Source organism: Castanea sativa, chromosome 6 (assembly GCF_040712315.1).
Source record: "Castanea sativa cultivar Marrone di Chiusa Pesio chromosome 6, ASM4071231v1".
Lineage (NCBI taxonomy): Eukaryota > Viridiplantae > Streptophyta > Magnoliopsida > Fagales > Fagaceae > Castanea > Castanea sativa.
This window is the reverse complement of record NC_134018.1, coordinates 4781693-4793814: the sequence shown is the minus strand read 5'-3', so window position 1 is coordinate 4793814 and position 12122 is coordinate 4781693.

Sequence of the window (12122 nt, the reverse complement as noted above, 5' to 3'; positions counted from 1 at the left end):
AATTTATTTTTCCATTTTCAATTATAGTTTTAATATTATCTTACTCCATTTTTTGGTAGAAAAACAAATTAAAAACTATTTTTTATTTTCTACTTAATAATAGAATTTTATACATTAGTGTCAATAATTCCCTAGGATAGACCTCGAACTCATTGAAATATTATTACTTACAATAATCTGCCTGGGCTTGCATTATTTTAATCACAAAAATTATGTGTGATTTTATCAATTTTAATTTTGAAAAACTTCTTTTTACATAAACAACTGCAACAAATATTTTCATTAGAGTTTTGTGAGATTATAGTCCTTTTATATAATGAAGAGTTTTTATATATTGAATACTTTATCATTTTTTTAAATCACTTATTCAATTCTAAGCTTTTATTTAAAATTCTTGTTCCATTGTTTTGTACTTCAATTCAAGTTAGAAATATATCAAAAGATTTTATTTGAGATTCTAATAGGCCAAGAATTTATTGACCCCTTGTGATGAATTAACCAATTAATTAGCCAAATTGATTAATTAATCAGATTATTATACAATATGTGTGGCAGAACATACAAATCACCAACTGAAGTAAAATGCAACGAAAAATAAAGTTAACACAGTGATTTGTTTACGAATGAAGAAAATTTTCAAGGCAAAAATTCCACCGGGTGATTTTAAGGTCATCACTCCCGAGAATTTACTATTATCACAACAAATGGTTACAAGTAAAGGAATCTCAGTACCTTATACCAACCTACAGTTGAACTCTTACATCAATACCCAATTGGACTTGTTTTATAGTGAAAATCTCTCCTTTTAATGCACGGCTTCCAATACGTGACTAACCAATAGATGCGCGGATCCTAGTACATGACTTAATCACCAACTTGAGAAGGATGTTGGCTGCAAAGTTCTTCAGTTTATCATACGATGAAGATCACAAAACTGCTTGGTCACAAAACCCAATGGCGTACAAACGCAGTAGCTTCTTCAAGAGAAAGAAGAACTAGGGCAAATTAGGTTTCCGGTCACAATTTGCATGAACAACGCTTTGTTTCACACTCGTGCAATTGTGCAAGCTGTGACAACCCTTAAAATAATCCATATATATGTTTAGGGTTGTGAGAAAAGAAAGCTCAAACATATATTCATGGATTGAATGAAAATCAGAATTGAAAATTTGTTTTTCATAAATTTCAATAGATACCCTATTTATCGAGCAGCTGTCAAGCATCGGGCTAAAGCAGGTTTTTAAACCTCAATAGATACTAGTTGTCGAGATTTAAAAACCAACACTTCTTCACTTGTTCCTTGGACAAATTTGCATGGCTTTAACACTTGAAGTATTAAACACATCCTAGATCTGTCCAATTACAAGTAAAGTGCGTTTTGTCAAAAGATTAGCCAATATATGATGACATATGTTCCTAACATTGTCATTAATCACATGTCCTAACAATCTCTCCCTTTGGAAATCTGTGACAAAACCACAACAAACAAATGAATACATGAGAGAAGTCATAAATCACTCAACTCATACTCACTTGTTAAATACAATAAAATCTATCCTAACACAAACTCTTGAAAAACTTTGTAAGAAGAGAGTTCATGGCAAGGAAGACTTTGACAACTTGTATTTCTGAAATACTTTAAACAAAACTCATCACGGCATTTTAGTGTGAAACAGAAATAAAAGATTGCATACAAATAAAGAAACATGTGTATAAAGAGAGAAAAGAAACAACACATGTAGAGGTAGGTGAAGAAGACATACATCATATATATATATATATATATATATATATATATATATATTAAAGATAAGTACAATGTATGTAAATTTGGTCACAAGACCGGTGTACAAGAAGCTAAAAAAAGCTCCTAAAACAACAAGAAGGTAAATCACTCCCCCTAACAAGATGAAACACATCTCCCCCTTACAAGGGCATGTATGCTTCCCCTAACATGTAGAATCTTAAAAAGAAACCATATTTTCTCCACAATTTCTCCTTTTTGTCATGATTGACAAAAGGTACAAGAAGCTAGAAAGCTTCACACAAGAAACACAAAGATGATCAAAGATGATTAAGGGGGCACAAGGAATCCATAAAAATGTATGAATGTAATGAAACAAGATATTATGGATGACAAGATAAAAGAAAGATGCAAAACATGTGAAAAACAATGCATGCTAGAGGATCTCAACAGATCGAGAAGCTATTGAATAGCTATCGAGCAGAAGTCAACCTCAATGGATTGAACAGCTATCGAGCATCTATTGAGCAGACATAAACTTTCTCGATAGATTGAGAATCTGTCGAGAAGCTATCGAGACAAAGTCCAGAAATCTCGATGGATCGAGATTGCGTTAACTTCTGTTGAGACAAGAAGAAAGAGGGTCTCAGTGGATAGCTAGCTGTCGAGAGGTATCGAGAAGCTATTGAGATTGCTTAAAAACAGTTTTTCAAAGAAGAGAAAAACATATAAATGAATGCAATCAAGCATGCTAATCAACCAAAGATCCAAAAAACATTTTAATCTCTCAAAAACATCTCTCAACAAGAAAAATGTCAAGCATTTAGATCCAAACCACACATAAACTAAACAAGTCTAACCAATTTTATATTTCAAAAACAAGTCAAGACAGTTTAGTGGAGATACATTAACACATGTAAGGGTGTTCACCAAACCGCAAAAACCGCACCAAAACCGCTCGCAAAATGGTATAACCGCACCGCACCGCAAGTAATTTTGCACCGCACCGCACCGCACTGCACTCTCTCTATATATTAATATATTTAATTATTTTTAATATTAAATATATTAGTAATAGTTTAATAACCCTAGTTTAAAAAACATTTGATAATCCTAGCAAGTGTTAATTAGGAAAGCCAACCCAAAATAAAGAAAAACTAGCTCAATAGTTTAAAACTTGGACCAAAACAAAGGGAAAAATTAGTTTTGGGCTAGGTAGAAAAAACCCAAAATTCGAAAAATATACCAACTTCAATCATTCAAACAACATTATACACTACACCGCATATATGACTGCAAAAATGAGGTGCGGTGCGGTTATAGTTTTAGCCAAACTTTAAACAGCACCGCACCACACCGCACCGCACATATGACCACAAAAATAAGGTGCGGTGCAGTTATGATTTTAGTCAAACCGCATCGCAAAGTGCGGTGCTAAAAATGACCCAAAACCATACCGCACCACACCGCGAACAGCCCAAAACACATGTATTACTTGTGATTGCCAAATCATATTGTACCTATACATGTATCAAAAGTAGCAAAGAATATTGCGTGTTGTATGTGAAAAACATGGCAAGATTGCATAAATGTCTACATATTATGATGATTTGAGATATGAGAAAATCATTTTAACTCACACATAATCATAACTGCTTGATGGGGACTATCACCTTCGAGGTACATCCTATAACTCCCACATTTCCTAGAAGACACGCTTGCAATCACATTTAAAGCATTTGATTCTTTTTGCTTTAATTTTTCTTTGCATATTTTCTTTTATTAAGGATACCATGCATGAGCATATAAAAGAGAGAAAAGAAATACCTAATTATGTTAAGCTTTTGACATTGCACTTTTGCTATGCCAAAGAATACAAATGTCATTTCATGATTGGCGAGCAACAGTGGTGAGATGGTTATTTATGCATTTCTCTTAGATTTTTCTAGTCCTAACCGTCAAAAAGAGTGATACGAATTTTAAGTATAAGAGATTACTTACTTTTATTCATCACAAACACGAGCCATAAAGTTCACTTGCTTAGTTGTGCATAGAGATGCTCATCTAAGCTACAAGAGATACAAAGTGTTGAGAACTCTTTTTTCAGCGTGCATGACATTACTTCATTGGCAACCCATGTCACATCACCATATTATTGATTTTTTGGGTAAATCTCTTTAAAAACCAAAACCAGCTAAACTAACCATCTTTTTCTTGTCAAAATACCTTCCTTTTTTGCTGCTTTTTCCCCAGCAACTCTTACCCAAAATAGCAAGAACACCTTGAAACTAAACATACATTTTTTGTCCAAATCTTAAGATGGATTTTCTGAAAATTCATTGCTATTTGGGACAGATTTCGGCTGAGATTCTTTGCTAAAATACCCCGTTAAACTCAGCTAAATAGGTTCTTCCATCAACACCTCAAGGGGTACACCAAAAGGGAGAAGAACAACTCTTTCACAAACCTCTCTATTCTCTCTCTTTAAGCTCTTAATGAAGTTCTGAGTTTTTAGTTTCAAAATCAAGAACTAAACTCTTCAACCCTTAGCTCATAAATGCCTTCATAAGCCCTTATCCATCCTCCAGCAGAAAATCTCAGTAGTACATACCAGCAGAAAAGTCCAGCAATAAATTCCAGCAACTTTGCTAAACACACTGCAACACTATTACTCCTCATACACTCATTCTCCCACTCTCTATATTCAGAACATACACCTATCTTACTGCTCCTATCTCCAAATGCCTAAACACACCTCCATGTTTTTCTCTTATAAAATCTTTCCTCTTAGAAAGCAATCTTTACAACCTCTTCAACGGTTATAATCTTCTATTTTTACTATCTTTAACTACCATATCTCTCATACTTTCATATACCATACATATTACAAATGCTACATCTTACAAAACATCTCTTTCCCCACTTCTCTTACACAATCTCATACACATTTACTACACCATTACATATGACTCACTACACTCTTCTAAACTCCATTTTCATACTTTCTCACTCTGAAGTTCTTCTGTTTTGCTGCTCATAAACACATATCAAGACTCTTCTCTATCTCTCTTACTAGAAGCCCTTCTCATAGAAGGCACAAACTTCTAATGCTAAAACCCTTCTCCTAGAAGGCACCAAGATCTCATATAAAAGCCCTTCTCATGGAAGACAGAAATTCATCTTACATAAAGCCCTTCTCTTAGAACGCACAAATATTCCATACAAAAACCCTTTTCATGGAAGGTAACACTATTCATAACTTCATAACAATTAAAAGAGTATTGTCAAGGGAAAAACTCATTTAAGTGCATGAAAGAGGGGCAAGCTTAACCAGCCCCTACACACTACTGGGCACACTCTCTCTCCCTTCAGTTGCACTCATTTTTCCCTCTTAATCTTGAAGTTATCATGGCAAACTGCTTCTCTACCGCTGGGGTCACTCTGTTGTGATATTATCAGCTCACAGAAGCTGTATAGCTGGATTACAAATCATACAAAGATAAGTGACTTTGCTTCCTTATCTTTAAATTTATATTATTGAGTACATGATTACTTCACATTTAAATACATATTACTTTATTCCAACTACTATTCCAACTATTAACTAAGGCTTAAACTCATTTAAGTGTATGATAAGAGGGGCAAGCTTAACTAGCCTCTAACTCTGGCATTCTGCTAGAATCTTATTAGCTCACTGATGCTACACAATTGGGCTACAAACCATATGAAGATAAGTGACTTTGCTTCCATATTTTTAAATTTACATTATTGAGTATATGATTACTTTACTTCTAAATAAATACTACTTTATTTCAACTCCTAATTAAAACTATCATATCAAACGCATATTGTATATTTATTCGACTATTATCATGATTCTTAGACTTTGGCTTTAATGGTTTAGTAGGCTTAAAAGTACACCGGTAGCCGTTTGACCACGTGGCCCAATGTTGAATTCCGGGACGCAACTCCCCAAACGAACTCGGGTCTAGCAAAGTCATTCCTCCAAAGGATCACACGTGGCCGAGCAACTGAAAAAGGCCCCCAAACACAAAGTTTAGAAAACTTTGTTTCAATGGTCATCCAAGGTACACAAGTACCAATGTATACAAAAAAGCACACTATTTTTGTATTTTTCTAATTTTTCAAAATTTTTTATTTTTATGAAAAACAAAATAAAGCAAAAACTGAAAACAAACAAATAAAAACATATTAAACAAACATAGCATAAAACTAGAGGCAAATGCATGAGGAAGGAGGAGGAGAAGAGAATATCATTCCATGGAGATAAAATCAATGTTTTGACGAAGGAATTCAAACTATTTGCTATCAAGAGGTTTGGTGAACAAATCAACCTTCTGATCATCAGTGTGAATGAACTCAAGAGTAAGTGTACCATCTTCAACAAGCTCATAAATGAAGTGATGTCGAATCTCTATGTGTTTAGTTCGACAATGTTGAACTGGATATTTAGAGATATTGATGGCACTGGTATTGTTATAATAGATAGTGAGGTGTTCTTGACGAATACCATAGTCAAGGAGGAGTTTTTGTATCCATAAAGTTGGGTGCAACAGCTACCGGTAGCAATGTATTCAGCCTTTGTAGTGGATAATGAGATGGAATCTGCTTTTTGCTCATTCATGAGACAAGATTATTACCCACATAAAGCAACCCCCCAAAGTACTCTTTCTATCATCAGCATTCCTAGCCCAATCAGCATCTGAATACCCAGCTAAGACATCATTTGTGTCCTTGCTGTACCACACACCAAAGTCGGCAGTGGTTTTGACATATTTTGTGATTCTTTTCTATTGTGGTGGGTGCAATGAAAGTAATAATATTGTAGTGTTGCAGACATGTCATGACGTTGGGACATTGACTAGCTTAATTTGTCTTTGGTCTGATTGTAATTGGAGCACTAAATCTAATTGCATCTTTAGCCGTTAGCCTTGAGCCATGAATCAGTCACGAATATAACACTGGCACACTCTGGCTTACCTGCCTATTCAACAAGAATACAAATAGCTGAAATCACAATTCACACAAGTCAAGAGCTTGCTGTTCACTCTCCATTAATTCTTTTTTTTTTTTTTTAGCAAAGTAGTTGGGGTTGCAAAATTAGAAACTACTTGCAAACCTGACATAACACGATAAAAAATTAGCGGATTATGGGTTGTGTCATATTCGAGTGGACACAACTAACCCGTTTAATAAATAGGTTGGGTTAGTGTTCAACGTATGAAACTCATTTGACCCGTCTAGCGCGTTTAATTAAATATATTTTACTAATATATCCTTCAAATCTTAGGTATATAAACTTATTAGTTGTTGTGGTTTACTTTCTTTGATATAATGTGATTGATTACTTGTGATATTAAGATATGTTTTAGTTTTAAATAATTATTTGTGATACCGGTACTCTTTAGTTCTGAATTTTATATTACAAATATTTATTTGTTTGTTTTTTCATAATATTTTTTTTTTTCATTTTGATAAAATCTGATAAACAAGTTGACACAACTGACCCGTTTAATAAATGGGTCGTGTTAGAGTTGAGGAATCTTAACCCGTTTAATAAACATGTCGGGTTAGTGTTGACCCATATAGTTGGATACTCATGAGTTGACATGACACAAACCCGACACATGAACACGAATTATCACCCTACAAAGTAGAGTTGGCTAGAAATTAAATTAATATTAGGTTAATTTTTGGCCAACTCTATTTATTGACTCCTCCCTTCTATTCCCCCTCTCTCCTCCTCAATCCAAACAAGCAATAATTATTCTATTAATTAGTCCTATTTCTATGATTCTTTTCTATTTTAATTTTTATATCCCAAAATTTGGGTCCTTTTGGAGAATTTAATGGGTACAGTATTAAAATATTTTCTAACATTTTTTTTGGTGGGTTATAGTTAATTTAACTGGTCATCGTATAAGATATTAGGGTTTGAATGGAAATGAAGATAAGTTGCCCCATTTATTTCGTCTAGTAACCCTTATGTGGATCAAAATATGATATATAGGGCGAAAATTTAGAGCCATATAATTGACTAAAAATTTAGTTTAAGGAGTATTAATACAACTAAACCAAATTTAAAAGATTTTGGTACATTTTACCCAATACATATACACACACATAAGTAATGAACTTCAAAAAAATATTATTTTTTTAAATTATATTTTAGGATTCATGTTTATTGTTAAGTAGAGATGTTGATGTTTCGACATATGTTTAAATAAGGAAAAAAGTTAAAATTCATTTGTCAGCAAATATTAACTGTGAATTGACATTTATATCCGTTTTTTTTTTTCGAGAAAAATTTTTAGATTCATTGGAATGTAAGTTGAATTTCATTTGTTAAAATATTCATGCTGATGATTTTTTAAAATATATAATTATTATCCTTTTATGTAATAAAAATAAAAAATACAACCAAGTAGAAGTGAATTTATTTTAGAGTACTCCCTAAAATTCCTAGAGCATTTTGAAAGCTATGGGGTGGGTGGAGTTCTTACTTTTGTGCTGCTAGCATACGTTTACTTTGAATTATTTAATGTCAGTGACAAGAACTTTTTTTCTCTTAAAGAACGTTCTTGATGAAGTCAATCCATCTTTTAGTTATAGGTTTTTGAAAGTTTAATTAACTTGTGTAAGTTTTCGCCTCTTAAAGAAGCTTCATGATCCTAAGCCGGTAAGATAAGGCCTTCATGATCTTAACCGATTTCAGTTTCAGCTTCTATATTCCAGGATAAAATCTTATGTTACAAAGAGCCTTTATGAGTAATGATGTCAGACAGTTTTATAGTTACAATGAAAATGGTGTTGTATATTGATGGCGTAGATAACTACCATTCATAAGAAATTTATAAATCTTTATGGTTTTTATTGTATTTATATGGTTTTTTTTCAAGATGCAAATTAGCATTTTTTTTACTATAAATGGAAACACAGATAGCTTGCCCCATATATTTGGTTTCAAACCCTTTTGGGAACCAAAATGTTATAGGTAGGGAAAATTCAACCAACTAAAATTTAGCAGACTCAGCTGTGTTTAATTATAAACTTCTTCGCAGAGCCATACAATTTGTACTTAATTTTTTTTTTTTAAAGTTTAGGAGGTTTTAATGCAGCTAGACAAACTGTTGAAAGGTTTTGGTGCATTTTATCCCATATAGATACACACATACACACATGTAAAATCTAAACATAACTAAAATTTATGGGGTAAAATCCAAATTCTGAAATGTCAGGATGTAAAATCCGAACACCCTCAAATTTCAAGAAGTAAAATTCAAATTCTGAAATTTCATGGTATTAACCCCATACACTCCCATAATTTCGGAGTGCAATTTGCAATTTACACAAAAAAATATTTAAACATAAGCATGTACTTAACTGTAAACATGCATCTTAAACATATAATAACAATTCATTTTTGTGCTCATATATATATGGTAAATGCATTGACACCTTTAAAATTTGAGAAATGCCAAACGATAATATGTTTTACCAGGTCAAAATCTTGAATCTTCGTAATTTAGTAGAGCCTTTTACCAAACGATAATATATATGTTTTACCAGCCCATTTTAAAGCCTTTTTTTAGCATTTTTTATATTTCATACTAGAAAGGTTTGGACAGTTTAACAAATACTCACATATTATATATATATATACACACACACACACACAGACACACAAACTTCAAGCGAAAAATCAACACATACGCAAACTTTGAACAATGAGTGGAGTAGGATATGAAGAAATTATAGAGCCCCCCCTCAAAAAACCAGAAAAGTTTAAACATTTCTTGAGTTGGTTAGCAGGGAAATTACGGTACAAAAATATAAATGGATCATATTTACAGGAGGTGAGGGCAGCATTGTTGATAATTGCCACCCTTATAGCCACACTCACATTTAGCCCAGCTGTTAGCCCTCCCGATGGCCTCTGGCAGGCTACGTCTAGTGAGGATCCTAACTGTAGCAGCAAGGATCCTTGCATTGCGGGGAAATTAGTAATGGCACACAAGAACACTTGTGGATATGATAATTTTTTAGTTCTAAACATCCTCCTCTGTTGAAATATTAAATTTTCAACAACAAAAAAATGGTTACTTAAAAAAAATAATTTCCAAGCAAGATTTATCAAAGAATATAAATTTTGGACAAGTTCATAAGACCAAAAAAAATTCCCTTCAAAATTAACAAAATTAATTTAAAAAATGGTGCAAAAAATAAAAAATAAAAAATAAGGAAGATGTTAAAGAAAAAAAAAGGGGAAAAAATAATATTACAAAACCTCACACTCACATCACGTGAGTGGGGTTGTTTATGGCAGTACTGCCACAATGTCACAATTTAAAAAAAAAAAAAAAAAAAAAAAAGAAGAAGAAGAAGAAGAAGAAGAAGAAGAAGAAAGTGGACTGTGTGGCTGGGTCATTTCCTGTCACGCGCGCCACTCAACAATTTCCAAAAAGCAAACGTACTTGAAATTCAGCCACAATCCTCACCAGCTATACCCAAAAGATGCTAGAATCCTGATTCAATTTTCATCAAAATATGGTCCTTAACTTATCCTTGAGATTAAAACTGATTATCTCACCCAAAAGCAAAATTAAGTCGATACTTAATTAAATACAAAGTATTTGACTTAAACGTCCATCATTTAAATTGGACAAAATCAATTTAAGGATTTTAAATCTAAAACCTCAAATTAAGAACTACGAATTGGCTTGATCCCTGCCAAGGGTACGTAAGCAACCTAAATAAATTATTAGGTGCAGCCACAAATAAATAAAAACACATATCCCCTTAAACATGAAAATAAATGAACTTATGTATAAAGACGACGTGGTTGGAATCAAAGGGTCTTCCCTTGAAACAAAGAATTGTAATTAAGAGATACATTATCTTAAATGGACACTATTTACATCAATAAAACTCATATGCCAAAATGCCTATGGATGAAATTATGTTTGACGAATTAACTAATTTGACAATTCTTGTTAAACATAATTTGACAACGTTTGTTAAACATAATTTGACAATATTTGTTAAATATAATTTAACAATTATTGTTTAACATTGGTTAACAATTTTCGTCAACATAATTTTTGGCACACCTGGTGGGCCCCATTCTCCTTTTTATCTCCAACTATGTTTCTTATACATCAATTTTCATGTTGTAATTAGGTTTACCAATAGCTCCCCAAGTGACTGTTTACTTCCACAAGCTTCTTGCAATTGCACGAGGAGCAAGTGGTTGTCGCATGACATTCACCCTTGGTCGCCTTTTCATCAAGCTTGAGGTACTGAATGATGAACGCATGACCAACATCCAAGTTTCATCCACTTCAAAGACTTCAAAGAAGAAGAGGGCAAGGAAAAGTGTTAAAGCTAAAAAATTCCAAACCAAGGGTTCAAATGAGAATGGCTCTAACACTATAAGTATAGCCCCAAGGCTTCTCCCTATCCAAATCATGATTGGCTCCATCCCAATCTCATTGGGAACAACTGAGTTAGTAATGGTGACCTCAATTGAAGAAAGGGAAGCTAGTCATCCCAAAACCCCAAAAGTTAGGATCACTAAGAAATCTATCAAGATTTCGAAGAAGGCATCACTAAAGCAAAAGGTGACTTGGAGGTTCAAAAATGGGCATTCTTCTTTGGCTATTTGTTGGCAAAAGAAGAAAATTTTGGATTAGGGACAAGTTCAAAGCACAAAAATGTGACAGAGATTTGTGAGGAGACTAATAATTCACCAAGGCCTTACTTAGGTCCTATCACACACTCTAGGGACCGCCTCATGTCCAAATCCATTATTGATGATTCTTCAATCTCCACCACTTCTTCTGATACTATGGAAACACAAAGTGATTTTCATAGTCCACTATACGGAGATTCAGAGTTATTTTTCAAGAAGAAGACTTTCCAAAAATTATAATGGATCAATTTGGCAAAGTGTTAAAGATCTCAGATGAAAGTGATTCTGAAGACATGCCAGTTTTAGTAACTAGCTCCACAAATTTAGAAGAGCAACTTCAAGAGTTGCAAAGGAAACTCATTGAGAAAGATGCCGAAATAGCAACCGTGGCAGCCCAAGTAGCTTCTCAAGCAAGTACATCAGCTAGAACTCATGTGCCTACAGCCGAAGAAGGGCACACATCATCTAGTTCTATATCACAAGATGAATTAAAGACACTCATTGCTGAGGGAATTAAAGAATTTCAAGCATCTATAAATTCACCCGTTCATGGATATCAAAAACCTTTTCCAGCTCATTATGATTCTATTTCATTCCCAATGGGTTATCAAAAACCAAATTTTGAGAAATTTGATGGTTTAACTAGTTCCCTCCAAGAGCATTTGG